The 16134-nt window shown below is 43.0% G+C and overlaps 1 long non-coding RNA gene across 1 annotated transcript; it reads left to right on the forward strand.

The window, feature by feature from the left end:
• Positions 1-14088: 14088 nt before the first annotated feature.
• LOC115168802 (uncharacterized) lies at positions 14089-15713 on the forward strand. Its single transcript, XR_003870749.1, has 3 exons — positions 14089-14335; positions 14607-14777; positions 14959-15713. It is a non-coding gene; the product is annotated as an uncharacterized LOC115168802 (long non-coding RNA).
• The last annotated feature ends 421 nt before the right edge of the window (positions 15714-16134 follow it).

The following is a 16134-nucleotide window of genomic DNA, read 5'->3' on the forward strand; positions in this document are numbered from 1 at the left end:
CCATATCAAAGTTGCATTTGAGTAAGAATTCTAGACCACCAATTTGTTGGAATATTAAATTAGGGATGATATTCCAGATGCAATCCTTATTTCTTAAATCGTTTTGCATCCATTTAATTTTAAATATTATATTAGAGGTTTTAAAATCCAGAGCATTCAACCCTCCCTCACTTTGGGTGCTACATATTACCGCTTTTCTTAAATAATGTGGTTTATTCCTCCATATGAAGTTAAATAATTTCGTATCAACCATTTTAGTTACTGACAGAGGAACATCCAAGGCAAGGGAGGTATAAACTAATCTAGACAGACCTTCAGATTTTGATAATAGTACACGTCCAGATAAAAAATGGTCTCTTAATAACCAGGAGTTAAATCTCTTTCCAATTTTCTCTACAATAGGAGAGAAATTTAAGTTGGCCCTTTCTTTCTGATCTTTGCTAACTGTAATACCAAGATATGTGATCACATCTTTTACAGGGATATTACATACTGAGTTTAAGTCACATCTTTTCAATGCAAATAATTCACATTTCCTAATGTTCAGAGATAAACCTGATACATGTGTAAAGGCATTAATACACTCAATAGCTTTCTTGACTTCATTATGATCTTTCAAAAAAATGGTGGTGTCGTCTGCCAATTCTGAACATTTTATCTCTTTGTCTTGTATCTGAATACCCCTAAAACTATCCTTATTTATATGAAGTGCCATAAATTGTGTGACCAATAAAAATAAGAAAGGAGAAATTGGGCATCCTTGTTTAATTCCACGTCTAATGTCAAATCTTTGTGAAGTTCCATGGGATAATTTAACAGAGCTGTTACTATTATTGTAAAGTGTCTTAATTACATTTTGAAAATATTGACCAAAACCAAAAAATCGAAGAGTCTCAAAAAGAAAATAATGTTCAACTGTATCATATGCCTTGTAAAAGTCTACAAATAAAATAAAGCTATCTTCCATAATGTGCTCATTGTAGTCTATCAAGTTCAATACTAGTCGAATATTATTACATATATGTCTGCCCTTCATAAAACCAGACTGGGTATCGTCAATGATTTGGTCAAGACCTTTTTTAAGTCTTTCTGCAAAGATGGATGCAAGTATCTTTCCATCATTGTTCATTAATGTGATTGGTCTCCAATTTTCTAACATCATAGAATCTTTGTTTGGCTTAGGTATTACAGAAATTAGGCCCTGTGTCATAGAAACAGGCAGGACCCCTAAATCAATTGCCTCCTTAAAAACATTAAATATAAATCCAATAATATCCTCCTGAAAATATTTATAGTATTCACTGATAATGCCATCATTCCCTGGAGATTTGTTCTTTTAACTTGCTGATACATTTTTTTATTTCATTAATATAAATAATTTCATCACAAGACTTTTGGAAGTCTTCATCTATGAATTTTGCACAGTCTTTGACAGAGTCTAGAAAGGCAGATATGTCACTAGTAGGACAGGCATTACTGGTATAAAGGTTACCATAGAATTCCGAAACATATTTTGAAATATCTTTAGGGTTTTCATTTTCTTTGCCATCTATATTGAGCTTATGAATAGATGTAAATTCAGAATTCTTTCTTTCTAAATTGTAAAAGTATTTTGTATTTTTTTCACCTTCCTCCAACCATCCCCTTCTTGATCTTACAAATGCCCCTTTTGCTCTCTCTTCATACATTCGGTCCATTTCTAGTTGTAAAGAGAATAACTGACCCTTTCCTTTTTCATCAAGGTCCTCCATAGAGATCAGAGAAAGTATTTCCTTAACACGTTTATCTTCCCTCAATCTTTTAAGTTCAGCAATTTCTTTACCTCTCTTCATGGCTGTTTGTCTTATTTCATACTTCATTAATTCCCAATGTTTCCCATCAGACTTAAATAGTTGGGCTTTCCTCTAATTGTCTTGTATAATATCTTTGGCTTCCATCTTGAAATTATCATCTTCCGACAGTCGACTATTGAGTTTCCAATAACTCCGATTTGGTTTAACTTCAGATCCATTAATATTTAAAGATAAGAATATAACTTTATGATCAGTAAGAATTGATGGTTCAATTGATACCTTGACTACAGAATTATCTAATGATATAGAAATCAACCAGAAGTCAATTCTTGACTGTCTGGACATGTCCTTGTTACTCCAAGTGAATTCCTTTTTATCAGGATATTTAGATCTCCAAATATCGACTAATCCAAGACCAAGACATAGGTTATTAAACTCAGGATTAACTATGCAGGATCTGTTAGGAGGGGGATATCTGTCAACCATCACATTAGATACAGAATTAAAATCTCCACCTAAGATAATTTTGATATCCTGAAATACACCTATAACTCTATTAATTTCTTCTTCAAATTCTTGAAATAAAATCCTGTTGTTTGGTTTGTTGTTGGATGCATAAATATTCCCTAATAAAAACATTTCACTGTTTAAATTCACTGTTAAAATTAACCAACGTCCAGAGTGGTGAGTCTTACTACTGATGACCTTCCCTTTAAATGCACCTCTTAAAACTGCTACACCTGCAGAGTGGTTGTTGCCATATGATAACCAGATATCGTCACCCTATTGATTTTTCCAAAAAGATAGATCGGAAGAACAAGCATGAGTCTCTCGTAAAAAGTAAAAGTCTGCATTAAACCGTTTGCAATACAGGAAAATAGCCTTACGCTTGAGTAAATTATGAATACCCCTGACATTAATTGAACAAAGAAATAAACATTTAAACATTTTTTGTCATTTAGCAGACACTCTTATCCAGAGTGACTTACAGTAGTGAATGCATACATTTCATTTCATGCATTTTTTTTTTTTTTTGTACTGGTCCCCCGTGGGAATCGAACCCACTACCCTGGCGTTGCACACATCATGCTGGCGTTGCAAACACCATGCTCTACCAACTGAGCCACAGGTAAGCCACAAATAAAGACATAAACTTCAATCAACAACCTTGTTATGCTAATATAAGCTTTTCCTAAGGATATGTAACTCAAAAGGATTTCCATCCCATTATTAACCTCTCCAACAAAAAAAATATTGGTCATAAAATTACCGAAGTATTGTTACTCCCACAAGGGGGAGACATTGTGTAGACTTTACAATAAGCAGTTATTCACCTATAGTTAGTGTTTAGTTTACCAGTTCTCAGGTCAGCCTTTTCTCATTCAAGTGTTTGTGTACATTTTTATAATAAAAGGCTGCTTTTCACCTGGTAATCAGTTTTTTGGCCTGACAGTTCTGTCCGATTTAGACTCTGGCTCTCACTCAAATGTTCTGATTTGGCCGCATTTCTTTCCCATCGATGATCACTCTTGCACCGATAAAAAATGCAGTTTTCCCTGCCTTTCGAGCTGCAGCCACCATCGGCCATAGTTTCTCTCTTGTCACTTTGTCTGCTGAGGTCAGATCCTCCATGAACCTCAATTTTTGTTTGATAAGGAATTCACAATTCTTTGCTCGCCTCCAAAGAAGATCCCGTGTAGATCTGTTGGTGAACCGGTTGATGGTTGTCCTCGGTCTCTTGTCTTGATCCATAAGTCTTCCCAAACGATGGACAATGTCTATATTTTCCTGAAGTTTGGCTTTTGATTCGGGAATGACAGCTCCACAAATGTCAACAACTCTGCATTTGATGTCCTCACCTGCTTGTTCTGGAATTCCATGGAGCCTCAGGTTCCACCTGCTCTGGTATCTCTCCGCCTCATTCACCTTTTGCTTGAGTTCAGCCACCTTTTCATTTTCCTGGCAGATAACTTCCACTTTCTTCATGTCACTTTTGAGGGTTTTCACTTGAAAATTGAGGCTATTAAAAAATCTGTTGACTTTATCTTTGGAGATAAAGTCAACAGATTTTTTAATAGCCTCAATTTTCATCGTATTCACCCTAACCATGACCTCCAAGCCATTTGCCCTTTCATCTATCTTTGCTGTCAAAAGCATTACAATATTGTTTTGCATCTCAAGAAGTGACATACCCTCTTGGCCTCATCTTTTTCCCCTGGGGCTTGACTGGAGTGCCGGGGTCGTAAGGTAGAGGCCTGAGCTGGAGACTGGGGGGCGCAAGATGTGAGCATTGTTGTCCGTGCTCACCGCATTTTCATCACCCATTGCAGTATTTCCCCCCGCAGTTACATTCTGAAGAGGAGTACCCAAAATCATACTATCTTTTGTGGTTAATTGTCCATCTGACGATCTCTCCATTTCTTTCCTTTTGGTTCTGTTCGTGGCAGTTTCCATGTACATTTGTCAAGCTAGTTTTTGAGCTAGCTAGCTTATCAGGCTATCTAGTGTTGTCGCAAACTTCGTTTTAGAGGTGAATAACTTGCAGAAAGTAATCAATTACTTTGGTAAATAAACTAAAACATATTCATACAGGGTTTTATGACCGTAGAAATAATCCAATGGTCATAATTGGGTAAGGAAATCCAATAATTCCTTCAGCTACCAAAACAAATTATCTGCACTGACCGCCATCTTGCGCGCCATCTCACGGCGAAGATATCATGTTACCAAAAGTTGTCCACTACTCCAAAAATCCCCCTCCACCCACGTGCATGCATGCACCTAGATCAACGGAATGGAGTGAAGCTTGTAGTACCCTTTAGCTGTTTTATGAGTGCTCTGAGGCAGTAGGTAAATAACAAGTGTTTTGAAGTGCAACTTTAGTAACAATGTTTTTGGGAAACAGTTTGGAGATTTAACAATGCTCCTATGAAGGTTCTAACAATGAACATAGCCTTAGGATGCTTTTGGGAATTAATAATAATATATGCCATATAGCAGACGCTATATGGGAACTGAAAAAACCAAGGTTGAATCATGATGTATGTTATCTTCAGGTTGGAGCTCTAGAAAGAGGCCAGAGTTCCCGACTTGAAATTTCGAGTTGGATGACTGTTCAAATCGTATTTTCCCAATCTGAGCAAATTTTTTCCCAGAGTTCCCAGTTGTCTTGAACTCCCTGAAGTCTGAGATTTCACAGTTCCGAGTTTCTAGTTGTTTTGAACCCGACTCATCCCAAACCATCTCAGTTGGGTTGAGGTCGGGTGATTGTGGAGGCCAGGTCATCTGATGCAGCACTCCATTACTTTCCTTCTTGGTCATATAGTCCTTACACAGCCTGGAGGCAGGGCCGGCCTTCCCATTAGGCAAGATTAGGCCGCTGCCTATGGAGTCACTTGAATTTGGGGCGGCAATTTGACAATTGGCTGCAGCCCTCCGGCGCCCCTGATCGGCTACTACACCGCCTGTAGCACCCCAGCTGCAGTTCCTGCCCCCACCCCATTCCTGCTTCTTTCAAAGTTCGTTAGTGATTAAGACAGTAGCCTAACCTAGCCTGTTAACGTTAGCTAGCTACTACTAGTGGATATCATTTTAGCTAAGAGTAATCTATAGAGATTTGAAGCAATTCGATACCATGCCTAAGAGACAAAAACTATCAGGAAGCGAATATTGAAAAAAACAATGTGAAAATAGGCACAAAAATAATCAATGGAAATCCAATTTATCAACCCATGGAGGTCTGGATTTGGAGTCACACTCAAAATTAAAGTGGAAAAACACACTACAGGCTGATCCAACTTTGATGTAATGTCCTTAAAACAAGTCAAAATTAGGCTCAGTAGTGTGTGTGGCCTCCACGTGCCTGTATGACCTCCCTACAACGCCTGGGCATGCTCCTGATGAGGTGGCGGATGGTCTCCTGAGGGATCTCCTCCCAGACCTGGTCTAAAGCATCCGCCAACTCCTGGACAGTCTGTGGTGCAACGTGGCGTTGGTGGATGGAGCGAGACATGATGTCCCAGATGTGCTCAATTGGATTCAGGTCTGGGGAACGGGCGGGCCAGTCCATAGCATCAATGCCTTCCTCTTGCAGGAACTGCTGACACACTCCAGCCACATGAGGTCTAGCATTGTCTTGCATTAGGAGGAACCCAGGGCCAACCGCACCAGCATATGGTCTCACAAGGGGTCTGAGGATCTCATCTCGGTACCTAATGGCAGTCAGGCTACCTCTGGCGAGCACATGGAGGGCTGTGCGGCCCCCCAAAGAAATGCCACCCCACACCATGACTGACCCACCGCCAAACCGGTCATGCTGGAGGATGTTGCAGGCAGCAGAACGTTCTCCACGGCGTCTCCAGACTGTCACGTCTGTCACATGTGCTCAGTGTGAACCTGCTTTCATCTGTGAAGAGCACAGGGCGCCAGTGGCGAATTTGCCAATCTTGGTGTTTTCTGGCAAATGCCAAACGTCCAGCACGGTGTTGGGCTGTAAGCACAGCCCCCACCTGTGGACGTCGGGCCCTCATACCACCCTCATGGAGTCTGTTTCTGACCGTTTGAGCAGACACATGCACATTTGTGGCCTGCTGGAGGTCATTTTGCAGGGCTCTGGCAGTGCTTCTCCTGCTCCTCCTTGCACAAAGGCGGATGTAGCGGTTCTGCTGCTGGGTTGTTGCCCTCCTACGGCCTCCTCCACGTCTCCTGATGTACTGGCCTGTCTCCTGGTAGCGCCTCCATGCTCTGGACACTACGCTGACAGACACAGCAAACCTTCTTGCCGTAGCTCGCATCGATGTGCCATCCTGGATGAGCTGCACTACCTGAGCCACTTGTGTGGGTTGTAGACTCCGTCTCATGCTACCACTAGAGTGAAAGCACCGCCAGCATTCAAAAGTGACCAAAACATCAGCCAGGAAGCATAGGAACTGATAAGTGGTCTGTGGTCCCCACCTGCAGAACCACTCCTTTATTGGGGGTGTCTTGCTAATTGCCTATAATTTCTACCTGTTGTCTATTCCATTTGCACAACAGCATGTAAAATATATTGTCAATCAGTGTTGCTTCCTAAGTGGACAGTTTGATTTTACAGAAGTGTGACTGACTTGGAGTTACATTGTGTTGTTTAAGTGTTCCCTTTATTTTTTTGAGCAGTGTATATCAGATCACAGGACAGATTTCCACCGGTCTAATGTCTATTGCTTGTGTTTCTTGGCCCAAGCAAGTCTCTTCTTATTGGTGTCCTTTAGTAGTGGTTTCTTTGCAGCAATTCGACCATGAAGGCCTGATTCACACAGTCTCCTCTGAACAGTTGATGTTGAGATGTGTCTGGTCCTTGAACTCTGTGAAGCATTTATTTGGCCTGCATTTTCTGAGGCTGGTAACTCTAATGAATGTATCCTTTGCAGCAGAGGTAACTGTGGGTCTTCCTTTCCTGTGGCGGTCCTCATGAGAGCCAGTTTCATCATAGCGCTTGATTGTTTTTGCGACTGCACTTGGAGAAACTTTCAAAGTTCTTGAAATGTTCCGTATTGGCTGACCTTCATGTCTTAAAGTAATGATGCACTGTCATTTCTCTTTGCTTATTTGAGCTGTTCTTGGACTTGGTCTTTACCAAATAGGGCTATCTTCTGTATACCACCCCTTCCATGTCACAACACAACTAATTGGCTCAAACGCATTAAGAAAGAAAGGAATAACACAAATTAAATTTTAATAAAGCACACCTGTTAATTGAAATGCATTCCAGGTGACTAGCTCATGAAGTTGGTTGAGAGAATGCCAAGAGTGTGCAAAGCATGTCATCATTGCAAAGGGTGGCTACTTTGAAGAATCTGTTTAACACTTTCTTGGTTACTACATAATTCTATGTGTTATTTCATAGTTTTGATGTCTTCACTATTATTCTACAATGTAGAAGAAATAAGGAAAAACCCTGGAATGTGTAGGTGTATCCAAACCTTTGACTGGTACTGTATATATATATCTTTTTTGCTCTGCCCCACATGCCCTGAATGACGTGTCAGCACTGGTTATCATGATGTGGCACTTTGGGGTGGACACCAATCCTGTCTCAATCAATAAGAGAAGATTTTAAATAGAGAAGATGGTTGCGTACAAATTGTTGGATTACTTTATTTATTTTATTTAATAACTGAGCATTTTCTAGATTCAGACGAATCCCCTGCAACTATACTGAACAAACATATAAACGCAACATGCTTAAAGCGTTGGACCCTTGTTTCATGAGCTGAAATAAAAGATCCCAGAAATGTTCCATACCCCTGTCTGTACATTATGCCCTGAATCTATTCTACCACGCCTAGAAATCTGCTCCTTTAATTCTCTGTCCGCAAGGCACTAGACGACCACTTTTGATAACCTTTAGCCGTACCCTCATCCTACTCCTCCTCTGTTCCTTGGGTGATGTGGAGGTTAACTCAGGCCCTGCGTGTCCCCAGGCACTCTCATTTCTTGACTTTTGAAACCGAGAAAGCCTTGGTTTGATGCATGTTAACATCAGAAGCCTCCCTATGTTTGTTTTACTCACTGTTTAGCACACTCCGCCAACCCTGATGTCCTTGCCGTGTCTGAATCCTGGCTTAGGAAGGCCACCAAACATTCTGAAATTTCCATCCCCAACAACAAAACTTTTTGTCAAGATAGAACTGCCAAAGGGGGAGGAGTTGCAATCTACTGCAGAGATAGCTTGCAAAGTTCTGTCATACTTTCCAGGTCCATGCCCAAATAGATCGAGCTCTCTCACTGTTGCCGCCTGTTATAGACCCCCCTCAGCTCCCAGCTGTGCCCTGGACACCATATGTGAATTGATTGCCCCTCATCTATCTTCAGAGTTCATTCTGTTAGGTGATCTAAACTGGGATATGCTTAACACCCCGGCATTCCTGCAATCTAAGATAGATGCCCTCAATCTCACACAAATTATCAAGGAACCCACCAGGTACAACCATAAATCCATAAACATGGGCACCCTCATAGATTTTATCCTGACCAACTTGTCCTCCAAATACACCTCTGCTGTTTTCAATCAGGATCTCAGCGATCACTGCCATCATCCGCTATGGGTCTGCGGTCAAACGACCACCCCTCATCACTGTCAAACGCTCCCTAAAATACTTCTGCGAGCAGGCCTTTCTAATCAACCTGGCCCGGGAATCCTGGAAGGATATTGACCTCATCCCGTCAGTAGAGGATGCCTGGTCATTCTTTAAAAGTAATTTCCTCACCATCTTAAATGAGCATGCCCCATTCAAAAAATGTAGAACTAAGAACAGATATAGCCCTTGGTTCACTCCAGACCTGACTGCCCTCGACCAGTACAAAAACAGGATGTTTTTGTGCTGGTCGAGGGAAGTCAGGAACCAATATACGCAGTCAGTCAGGAAAGCAAAGGTTAGCTTTTTCTAACAGAAATTTGCATCCTGTAGCTCTAACTCCAAAAAGTTTTGGGACACTGTAAAGTCCATGGAGAACAAGAGCACCTCTTCCCAGCTGCCCACTGCACTGAGGCTAGGTAACGCTGTCACCACCGATAAATCCACGATAATCGAGAATTTCAATAAGCATTTCTCTACGCCTGGCCATGCTTTCCTCCTGGCTACCCCAACCCCGGCCAACAGCTCTGCACCCCCCGCAGCTACTTGCCCGAGCCTCCCCAGCTTCTCCTTCACCCAAATCCAGATAGCAGATGTTCTGAAAGAGCTGCAAAACCTGGACCTGTACAAATCAGCTGGGCTAGACAATCTGAACCCTCTCTTTCTAAAATTATCCGCCGCCATTGTTGCAACCCCTATTACCAGTCTGTTCAACCTCTCTTTTGTATCGTCCGAGATCCCTAAAGATTGGAAAGCTGCCGCGGTCATCCCCCTCTTTAAAGGGGGTGACACTCTAGACCCAAATTGTTATAGACCTATATCTATCCTGCCCTGCCATTCTAAAGTCTTCAAAAGCAAAGTTAATAAACAGATCACTGACCATTTAGAATCCTGCCGTACCTTCTCCGCTGTGCAGTCCGGTTTCCGAGCTGGTCACGGGTGCACCTCAGCCACGCTCAATGTACTAAACGAAATCCTAACCGCCATCGATCAAAGATTGTACTGTGCAGCCGTCTTCATCGACCTGGCCAAGGCTTTCGACTCTGTCAATCATCGTATTCTTATCGGCAGACTCAACAGCCTTGGTTTCTCAAATGACTGCCTCGCCTGGTTCACCAACTACTTCTCAGACAGAGTTCAGTGTGTCAAATCGGAGGGCCTGTTGTCCAGAACTCTGGCAGTCTCTATGGGGGTACCATAGGGTTCAATTCTCAGGCCGACTCTTTTCTCCGTATATATCATCAATGTCGCTCTTGCTGCAGGTGATTCCCTGATCCACCTCCAAGCAGATGACACCATTCCGTATACATCTGGCCCTTCTTTGGATACTGTGTTAACAAACCTCCAAACGAGCTTCAATGCCATACAACACTACTTCCGTCGCCTCCAACTGCTCTTAAACACTAGTAAAACTAAATGCATACTTTTCAATCGTTCGCTGCCCGCACACGCCCGACTAGCATCACTACTCTGGACGGTTCTGACTTAGAATATGTGGACAACTACAATACCTAGGTGTCTGGCTAGACTGTAAACTCTCCTTCCAGACTCATATTCGGCTTTCTATTTCGCAACAAAGCCTCCTTCACTCACGCCGCCAAACATACCCTAGTAAAACTGACTATCCTACCGATCCTCAACTTTGGCAATGTCATTTACAAAATAGCCCCCAACACTCTACTCAGCAAACTGGATACAGTCTATCACAGTGCCATCCGTTTTGTCATCAAAGCCCCATATACCACCCACCACTGCGACCTGTATGCTCTAGTCAGCTGGCCCTCGCTACATATTCATCGCCAGACCCACTGGCTCCAGGTCATCTTTAAGTCTTTGCTAGGTAAAGCTCCGCCTTATCTCAGCTCACTGGTCACGATAACAACACCCACCTGCAGCACACGTTCCAGCAGGTGTATCTCACTGGTCATCCCTAAAGCTAACACCTCCTTTGGCCGCCTTTCCTTCCAGTTCTCTGCTGCCAATGACTGGAACGAATTGCTTATATTTCCCTCACTAACTTGAAACATCAGCTATCCGAGCAGCTAACTGATCGCTGCAGCTGTACATAGCCCATCTGTAAATAGCCCATCCAATCTACCTACCTCATCCCCATATTGTTTCTATTTACTTTTCTGCTCTTTTGTACACTAGTATTTCTACTTGCACATCATCATCTGCACATCTATCACTCCAGTGTTCATTTTCTAAATTGTAATTACTTGCTAGTATGGCCTATTTATTGCCTTACCTCCTCACGCCATTTGCACACACTGTATATAGACTTTCTTTTTTCTATTGTGTTATTGACTGTACGCTTGTTCATTCCATGTTTAACTCTGTGTTGTTGTTTGTGTCGCACTGCTTTGCTTTTTCTTGGCCAGGTCACAGTTGTAAATGAGAACTTGTTCTCAACTAGCCTATCTGGTTAAATAAGGTGAAATAAAAATAAAAAAACACAGAAAGCTTATTTCTCTTAAATGTTTCCCTTGCCAAGATAATCCATCCACCTATCTGGTGTGGCATATCAAGAAGCTGATTAAACAGCATGATCATTACACAGGTGCACCTGGTGCTGGGGACAATGAAAGGCCACTCTAAAATGTGCAGTTTTGTCACACAACACAATACCACAGATGTCTCAAGTTTTGAGGGATCGTGCAATTGGCATGCTGACTGCAAGAATGTCCACCAGAGCTGTTGCCAGATAATTTAATGTTAATTTTTCAACCATAAGCCTCCAACGTCTTTTTAAAGAATTAGGCAGAATGTCCAACCGGGCTCACAACCGCAGACCACTTGTAACCACGCCAGCCCAGGACTGTACCTCCACATCCGGCTTCTTCACCTGCAGGATTGTCTGAGGGGGTGCTGAGGAGTATTTATGTTTGTAATAAAGCCCTTTTGTGGGGATAAATGTAATTCTGATTTGCTGGGCCTGGCTCCCCAGTGGGCACCACCCATGGCGGCGCCCTTGTCCAGTCATGTGAAATCCATAGATTAGGACCTAATCAATTCATTTAAATTGACTGATTTCCTTATAGGAACTGTAACTCAGTAATATCTTTGAATTTGTTGCATGTTGCGTTTATATTTTTGTTCAGTATACAGTAGATATGTCTTCCATGTTGGGAATTGAGAAAGTATCTCTGTGTTACGCTTAACTTGACCTACTTAACAACGCCTATCAGCCAGCTGGAACAGTAATAATGGTCTGACTAGCAAATGGGCCACAAATACGTAAACAGTGGAACAAATCCATCCATGACACTTTAATATACTGGTTGTAATATCTGCGTGCAAATTTATTTTCTATTGTAAAATAATTTTGGGATCATTAGTTTACAATTTTGGGGGGGTTTTGACACATGTAATCTCACAGTCACATAAAAGCAAGGAGTATGTTTTCATTAACAAGAAAGGATGACCAAGGCACTCTTCATATAATTAATTAAAATGTCTTTATTTGTATGGCATGTTCAATGGAAACAAATATAAAAAACTCTGACACGTTTCACCTGCATGGCCTTTGTTTATCAGGTTTCAGGGAAGACCCAGATGCAGACAGTGTAGAAGTAACAAAAGTTTATTACTAGAACAGGGGGCAGGCAAAACTACAGGTCAAGGCCAGGCAGAGGTCAGTAATCCAGATCCGAGTCCAAAAGGTACAGAACGGCAGGCAGCTCTCAGGGTCAGTGCAGGCAGAGGTCATTCACCGGCCAGCCCCACTGTGGACACCGTGTCGTGTGACAAGGTACAGAATGGCAAGCAGGCTCAGGGCAGGCAGATCAAAACCGGGAAACCAGGAACTAGAAACAGACAGGAGCAAGGGACAAAACGCTGGTATCTTTGACAAACAAAATGAACGTTCAACAGAGAACACAGTATAAATATACTGTGGATAATGGGGAAGATGGGTGACACCTGGGGGGGAGGAGACAAGCACAAAGACAGGTGAAACAGATCAGGGTGTGACATCCTTACCAAAGAGCACCTTTTGTCTACCAAAATGTACTATTGTGTACCTTAACAGCACTTCCCTTATGTTTTCATTATTTGAAATGACTAAATATACAGATTGTGGCTTTAAGTGGCAATAACTATTTGTATGTAATGTTATAGTACTTACGGCATAAGTGTAAACCATCTTTGCTATAGCTTTCACACAGCTGTGGACATCAATATGAAAAGATGCAGGGCACAGACTTCCTGGAGAACTTTGAGATCTAAATCAAATCAAAATCAAATCAAATTTATTTATATAGCCCTTCGTATATCAGCTGAAATCTCAAAGTGCTGTACAGAAACCCAGCCTAAAACCCCAAACAGCAAGCAATGCATGTGAAAGAGGCACGGTGGCTAGGAAAAACTCCCTAGGAAAAACTCCCTAGAAAGGCCAAAAACCTAGGAAGAAACCTAGAGAGGAACCAGGCTATGAGGGGTGGCCAGTCCTCTTCTGGCTGTGCCGGGTGGATATTATAACAGAACATGGTCAAGATGTTAAAATGTTCATAAATGACCAGCATGGTCAAATAATAATAATCATTGTAGTTGTCGAGGGTGCAACAAGCACGTCCGGTGAACAGGTCAGGGTTCCGTAGCCGCAGGCAGAACAGTTGAAACTGGAGCAGCAGCATGGCCAGGTGGACTGGGGACAGCAAGGAGTCATCATGCCAGGTAGTCCCGAGGCATGGTCCTAGGGCTCAGGTCCTCCGAGAGAAAGAAAGAAAGAGAGAATTAGAGAGAGCATATTTAAATTCACACAGGACACCGGATAAGACAAGAGAATACTCCAGATGAAACAGACTGACCCTAGCCCCCCGGCACATAAACTACTGCAGCATAAATACTGGAGGCTGAGACAGGAGGGATCAGATCTACATCTCTAAAGAGGCAGAGGTGAAAATCACTCCTATTCAGTCTCTGCCAACCTCCATTTTGACAACAATGGGGTGCCCCGTTCTCATGGTGGCAGTGCCAAGAAAGGGTCCTCGCCTTCAGCCACGTGGAACTCTCCGGTGGTCATCCGGTAGAGAGGCTATTCACCGGCCAGCCCCACAGTAGACGCCGCCAAGATTAACCTGACCTCACTTGAGACAACAGAACCTAAGGCAGCCCAGGGTCCCTTATTCATGACCTTCGTCTCCTCCAGCTGCACGGCTTTCAGCGTCCTCTGGGAGTTCCTGCCCTCCGGACAGAACTTCCAGCAAGGTACCGCTCCCCAGATCGCCACACTCCCCTCACCGCCACCAGGATACCATCATCATTCAACACAGGAGGATCTTCCTGTCAATCAAGAGACCAAAGACTGCCAGAGGAAAGAGACAACACAGCTCTGACCTGAGCAACTCATCTTCTTCCCTGGCCCCTCCACAGACCACACAAAGAAAACTGATCTTCCTCTCACCTGCCAGAAAGAGCCAGAGGAAGGTAAGGCCCTGACATCTCCTGCTTTCACCGCTGTTACCCCCTCCTGTTTGTACTCATTGCTCTTAAGAAGTGCCTGCTTATAAATATGAGACTTGAAACTGTTTGTGATAGCAACATGATCAAGTTGCCTGAAACTAGTCTGAAGCATCATTCAAAGACCAATCTGTGTGAGAACCAGGTGTACAGAATATTTTCTGTACACCTGGTTCTATATAAGTTGAATTTCTGTCTTTTGACTTCTTCCTCACCCCCTTGTTCCTTACCTCCTCAGTCCTTCCCTGCATCTCCCAAGCCTTCTTCCAATGAGCCTCCAGCATTGCTGGAGAGGGAATTGCTGCGGAAGTTTGGCCTAACCTCCTCGGGGGACCTTGAGCCACTCCTCGGGAGACCTTGAGCTGGCGAACAGGGTCACTCAGTGGAAGAAGCTCATAACACAGAGCAGGTGGGTACTATCGTCTCAGCTGTGCCATAGCATGCCAATACCAGATTTGTATGAGTTTGCTATGAATCTCCTCGGCACTGCATTGTTAATTGATCAGAAAATACATTATCATATAACTTGGCAAAGATACAGTCTTTTAAATTGACAACCTATTTTTTCACCTTGTGTGATGAAAATAAAGGCTAGGTGGAGATAAATGTATGCTGATGATATTGAGTTGGTGACCCAAGAGGTAGACAAGCCTTTGACTGACGAGACCCAATAATCTATATCAAAGTCAGACAATCAGCACCCTTGAAGACTTTAAGGGCAGATGCAGCATTACCACTGAGGCAGATGAAGATGGTCAGGAGGCGGAGCATGAATAAAAGAGAGGTCGCAATTTGGGTAGTGTCAAACGAAGACGAGTTGATGAAGAGGACAACGATAAGAGTGGAAAAAAAGGGAGGGGCAGAGGGCCAAGCCACCAATAGGGACAAGCCTGAAGTGGAAAACCTGCCCTCTGATACCGCTGATGCTTTAAGTGACGGCTTACCTCCACCAAAGACCCTGAATGCTGTCCAAAGCAGCAATGGGAACATGGAAGTTGACGCCACCGATGGTGTTACAGGGGATAGTGTTCAGAGTTGTTCTATGGAGTGCCCAATCATACTCACTCTCGCCCCCACCCCCAGACAGTATCATGGCTTTGACTTTGAGCAGTCGGCGAGGAGAGGATCAACCATTTCAGAGCACAACTGAGAGAGAAGGAGGCTGCCCTCAACAACCTGCACTCCCCAAACTAAACGTCTCCAAAGTGGGGTAAAATTATTTCTAAGGGCCCTCACCGATATGCGTTGAATGTCATGGACGATTACTCCACACACTTTTGTTCCTTAGCGCTGCTAGAACATCCATACTGTAACTGGTAAAGGTCTATTTTTTTGAAGGTAGAAACCCCATACACCTGTCCGCACATTATCTCCCAAGACCTCTGATGCATGATCTTGTGATGGGTGAAAATATACTGCTCAAAAAAATAAAGGGAACACTTAAACAACACAATGTAACTCCAAGTCAATCACACTTCTGTGAAATCAAACTGTCCACTTAGGAAGCAACACTGATTGACAATAAATTTCACATGCTGTTGTGCAAATGGAATAGACAACAGGTGGAAATTATAGGCAATAAGCAAGACACCCCCAATAAAGGAGTGGTTCTGCAGGTGGAGACCACAGACCACTTCTCAGTTCCTATGCTTCCTGGCTGATGTTTTGGTCACTTTTGAATGCTGGCGGTGCTTTCACTCTAGTGGTAGCATGAAACGGAGTCTACAACGCACACAAGTGGCTCAGGTAGTGCAGCTCATCCAGGA

The sequence above is a fragment of the Salmo trutta genome, chromosome 30, assembly GCF_901001165.1.
Source record: "Salmo trutta chromosome 30, fSalTru1.1, whole genome shotgun sequence".
Classification (NCBI taxonomy): domain Eukaryota; kingdom Metazoa; phylum Chordata; class Actinopteri; order Salmoniformes; family Salmonidae; genus Salmo; species Salmo trutta.